Source organism: Bufo gargarizans, chromosome 1 (genome assembly GCF_014858855.1).
Source record: "Bufo gargarizans isolate SCDJY-AF-19 chromosome 1, ASM1485885v1, whole genome shotgun sequence".
NCBI classification, from domain to species: domain Eukaryota; kingdom Metazoa; phylum Chordata; class Amphibia; order Anura; family Bufonidae; genus Bufo; species Bufo gargarizans.
Window position 1 is genome coordinate 144430304 of NC_058080.1, and position 6000 is coordinate 144436303.

Genomic DNA, 6000 nt, shown 5'->3' on the forward strand with positions numbered 1-6000 from the left:
ATAAGTAGTTTGTTTTATTTAGGGCAGGGGTGCACAACATTTTCTGGTCCATGCATCACATTGACAGATTGAACTAACCCCAAGGGCTACAATAAAACCTTAAAGGGGCACTACCACTTGATACATTTGACATATCAGAAGTATATGACCTAAATGTCTGATAGGTGCCAATTCTACTTCCTGAACTCCTATGTATAGAGAGAAAGAGTGTCCCCTTCTCCCCGTTTGCACTCAAAAGATCATGCATTGGGCTCTCTTCATTGTAGTACGAGTTGCCAAAAAGCCAAACTACTCCCAAAAAAAACTAACTACAAAGAAGGTAGGGTCAGGTATGTCCTCCTTTCTGTTTTATATACACCTTTCTGGAATGCCACACACTGCACAAGATGGACATGCAGTGCACCATTACCTATCTCTACTACCATGCTGCCCACCACTCCTCTCTGATAAATATTTTCCCTTCCCCCACGACAGCACCACAGAGAGAGAGGATCTGCCCCCAGGGACAGGAAATGTACAGAATTAGGCGGAGCCTCTCTCCCACCTCAGTGGTTTCCTGTCCCTGGAGTAGGAGACCTACAGTGTTTTTTCCAACAGGTCACCTACCGCTGGATGACCTTGGTAGGGTCAGGCCATATAAGAGCCCTATCGGACAATCAAACGATGGTGGCATATATCAATCATCAGGGAGGTACAAAGTCAGCCACCCTCTGGTTAGAAGCGAATAGATTGTTACAGAACTTGGAAGGGCAGGTCTGCCATATCTCGGTGCTTCATATAAAGGGGAAGGAGAATATTCAGGCAGATTTTTTTGAGCAGATATCAACTGAGACAGGGAGAATGGTCTTTGAACCAATCAATATTCTCAAGGATCACAGAGCTTTGGGGTACGCCTGTAATAGATCTTTTTGCCTCCCGCCAGAATAAGAGGGTAGATCAGTTTGTTCACGAAATCCCAGGGAATCCCCTTATGGGGTGGATGCCCTTCTAAGATGGGACTTCTCTCTAGCATACGCCTTTCTCCATTCAAGTTATTGTCCCTGGTGTTAAAGAAAATCAGGAGAGACAGGGCAAGAGTGATTCTCATAGCTCCCTTCTGGCCCAGAAGGGCTTGGTTTACTCTTCTCAGAACAAGGTCTGTGTCCGATCCTTGGGTCCTTCCGGAGATCCCAGACTTGCTGTGTCAGGGCTTGGTTGGTCATCCAGCGGTCCGGGTTCTTCATTTGACGACATGGAATTTGAAAGGGGCTTATTAGCTAAGAAGGGTTTTTCTCAAGTGCTTATTGCCACCCTTCTTAAAAGTAAAAAGCTGGTGACTGTATCTATTTATGCTAGGATATGGAGGAAGTTAATTGATTGTTATCTAAATCCCAACAGTTTGCCTAGTTCTGTCCACATCTCAGATTCTAGAATTCCTTCAAAGGGCCTAGCTTTAGGTTTAGCCAAAAACACCCTAAAGGTACAGGTTTCTGCCCTTTCTTTTTTTTTTTTTTTTATCAGAATTTTGCTAGAAATCCCTGGTTAGATTTTTTCTTAAGGCAGTGTATAGAAGTGCTCCAATTCGTATTCCAAAAGTTCCCCCTTGGGATTAGAATTTAGTTTTGAAAACCTTAACTCAGTCTCCATTTAAACCTATCAAGTCTTCTAGTATTAAGCATCTGACTTGAAGTTAATCTTACTAGTGGCACTAACTTCGGCCTGTAGAATTAGTGAATTGCATGCAATCTCCAAGAATCCTCCTTTTACAACCATTCTGGAGGATAGTCATTATCCAACCAGACCTAGCTTTTTTTTTTTTTACCTAAAGTTCCCTCGCAGTTTCATAGATCTCAAGAAATAGTGCTTCCCTCTTTTTGTAATAATCCTAAGTCCCCCATGGAAAGAGAGTTTCACACTTTAGATGTGAGACGCTGTTTATTGCACTGCTGCTTGTCTTCAGTCTACTGAGGGTTGGTGAAAGACTTCAGCCTCATTTGTCCTTTTCTCTGGGCCTAACAAGGGTAAGAAGGCTACAAAGAGTTCCTTGTTTAGATGGATTAGACTTGGGATCTCCCTGGCTTACTTAGAGGCTGACCTGTCTCCTCCAATGCTAGTAAAGGCACATTCCACTCGTTCTGTCTCTACATCTTGGGCTGAGAGATCTTGTGCAACTACTGAACAAATTTGTTGAGCTGCCCGTGGTCTTCTCCCTCTACCTTTTTTCGCCACTATGGTTTGGATCTCGACTCCTCTTCTGATCTTTCTATGGGTAGAAAGGTCCTGCAAGCGGTGGTCCCTCCCTAAGGAAAGGTTCTCTTCTCTGTAATTCTGTCTGTGGTACTGTCGTGGGGCAGGGAAAAATTATGATTACACTTACCGGTAATCAGATTTTCCAGACCCCACGACAGCACCCTAGCACCCTTCCTTATTCCCTCCCTGGGTTTTCCTTTCTTCTCTCTCTATCTATCTCTCTATCTCTATCTCTCATCTTGGGCACACCCATGAAGGGAATCATACTTACCTGCTTCTTCATGGTGGCGCCACACTCCTCTCTCCTCCACTGTTTGCTGCTTTCACATGACCATGGACATAACATCACAGGATAGAGCTGCATGGACAGGGTGACCACAGACCAAAGCAGAAGATACACAGTAGGAGCGATTAAGGTAAATACGTTACAAAATTACAGCTACCTTCAGAAATGGTTATTTTAAAGGATGTTGAATCAAAGCGGAAAACCCCTTTAAGGGGCAGCTTACTTGTCAGCAGCTAAATAATAATTTGGCCCTCACCAACTTCTAGAAACAAAAAAAATTACAATTTTTCCAAAACATAAGAACAAGTGAAACATTTTCAAGAAATCTACAGTAAGTCCAGTTGCCTTGATTTATTCTTTACAGATATAAACCAACATTTAAAAACCAGGTGGGAAAATTAAGTGCACCATATAATTCATTAACATGAAGTAAATCTGGGTGTTTATTAGTCTCTTATATCATTTTGATGGCATTTAAGCCTGATCTCCTTTACCCTTTCTTTGCTTCAGTTTATGAATGTGTTTATGCACAATGTTCTTAAAATCCTACTGCAGCATCTCAATCGGATACCAATTTCCAGGGCGCTTGGAATCAACGTCCTGGTGCATGACTCGGTTTCAGCCCGGCTGAAGTGGTGCAGTCCGCAGACATGTTTCACTCATATGTTCCATGTTATGTAATACAGTCATGATAAATGAATTTTACTTTGTAACTATTTGGATATGATACGACAATGTGAAGAAAATATCTAATGCCTTCACAGTTATCACTCAACAGCAGTGCCTGATCGCCTCTTATTCAGGGGTGATTCTCACAATGATCTTCATAACCACTGGGTTTCAGGTCCAAACAGTGCAATTTATTTTACACTCTTCATACACAACATGGCATAAAACAAAATCCTGCCCGTCTGGGCTCTACATAAACATAATAAACATCGTATCCCTAACTCGGCTATACGATAGTGTTCCCACATGGAACCAGGTTCGGCTTACCCCAGACATACAGTCCACCAGCCCTCAGGCTGTAACAAATGCAGTACCTTTTGGAGGGGGTTGTGGTCTAGCAGTCCTCCTGACTCTGACCTTTCAATGCTTGATCCCGGGTGTCGTTGAGTCCCCCAAAGTCCAGGCTATTGCATAGCCTCGTGGCTCCTCAGCCTTGCCTAGCTGAGACCACACTGACAGAGCCTCACCAGGCCTCTGTCTGCACACAGGCTCTCCAGAGTGAGACACACCCAGGATCCAGTAGCAGGATTAAATAGGATCCCTTGACATGAGCATGCCCTAAGTCCCGGACTGGAACCTGTGGAAACAACACCTCAAATGTTCACATTGCCACAATATATACACATTGTATAGCGGCTGTGCTTGGTATCGGAGCTCAGCCCCATTCACTTAAATGGCACTGAGCTGCAGTAATGTCATATGACCGATGAATGTGAAGTCATATGGCCTAGGAAAAGCTGTGAGAAGGCTAAGGTGCTTACAGGAATGCTGGTTCCTTCTCAAACAGCTAATGGGCAGGGGTCCTGGAAGTCGAACCCCACTGGTCAGATACTGATGACCTATCCAGAAGATAGATCAACGAAAAATGCTGTGCATGTACAGCGGGGGATGCTGTGCCAGACCACATTCCACCATACATGCACGGCGGGCTGATCAAGCGGGTGCAGAAGCTGCGCCCGATCACTGCAGGGGTCTGGCAGTCCCCGATAGCCGAGCCCCTGCTGTATCCGCTGACATCGCTGTTTACAACCCCTTCAGCGCTGAGCGCAACATAGAAGTGGTTTGCGGCGGGTGAAGGAGCTCATGCGTGACAAGGCAGCCCAATGCCGTGCATGGCCTGGGGACCTGCCTTCTACGGGTGCCCAGAAGATCCAGCCTCAAGCCCGGTCTCCTAGGCAACCTGTTAGTGTATTACTCAGTGTAATCCACTAAGAGGCAATTCATTACAATACAGATGTACTGTAATGCATTGCAGAGGAGGTCAGACCCCCAAAAGTTGAAGTCCCAGAGTGGGACAGAAATAAAGTTAAGTTTTCAATAAAAAATAAAGTTTCAAGTAAAAAAAAAGAAAAAAAAAACCCTTTCCCCTGAATTTTTTAAATAAAAATAGAAAGAAAAAAAAAAACAACCGGCTCTATAAATATATCACATGATCCACCCCATCCAATAGACACCATAAAAACTGTGTCAAAAAAGCCATTTTTGTCCCTTACATCACTAAAAGTGCAACACGAAGCGATCAAAAAGCCGTATGCTCCCTAAAATAGTACCAATCTAACCGCCACCTCATCCCGCAAAAAAATGATCCCCTACATAGGACAATCGCCCAAAAAATACAAAACAAACTTGCTCTCAGACTATGGAGACACTAAAACATGATTATTATTATTATTTTTTTTTATGCTTTTGTGTTAAATGTAAAAAATAAAATAAAAAAAGTATACATATTAGGTATTGCCGCCTCTGTAACAACCTGCTCTATAAAAATACCACATGACCTAACCCCTCAGGTGTACGCCGTAGAAGAAAAAAAATGCAATTTGTTTTGTCACCTTGCATCACAAAAAGTGTAATAGCAAGCAATCAAAACGTCATACGCACCCCAAAATTGTACCCATCAAACAGTCATCTCACCCCGCAAAAATGATACCCTACCTAAGACAATTGCCCAAAAAATAAAAATATACTATGGCTCTATGGAGACACTATAACATGATTTTTATTTGTTTTTGTTTCAAAAATGATATTGGTGTAAAAACTTAAATTAAATATTAGTTATGTGTTCGCCATGTTCGTAACAACCTTCTATATAAATATATCACATGTTTAAACCCCTCAGGTGAACACCGTAAAAAATAAAAAAAAATGTGTCAAAAAGCCATTTTGTCACCTTACATCACAAAAAGTATAATAGCAAGCAATCAAAAAGTCATATGCACCCCAAAATTGTACCAGTCATCTCATCCTGCAAAAATGATACCCTACCTAAGACAATCGCTCAAAAAATTTAAACTATGGCTCTATGAGACTATGGAGACACTAAAACATGATTATTATTTTTTGTTTGTTTCAAAAAAAATATCATTGTGTAAAACTTAAATTAAAAAAGTATACATATTCGGTATTGCCACATCCGTAACGACCTGCTCTATAAAAATATTTCATGACCTAGACCCTTGGGTGAACACCGTAAAAAAAAAAAAAAAACGGTGTCAAAAAGCCTCTTTTTTTTTTTTTGTCAGACATCACAAAAACTGTAATACCAAGCGATCCAAAAGTCATAAGCACCCCAAAATCTAATCAGTCACCTCATCCCGCAAATAAATGAGCCCCTACCTAAGACAATTGCCCAAAAAATAAAGAAACTATGGCTCTCAGAATATGAAGGTACTAAAACATGATTTTTATTTTGTTTCAAAAATGCTGTTATTGTGTAAAACTTAAATAAATAAAAAGTATGCATATTAGGTATTGCC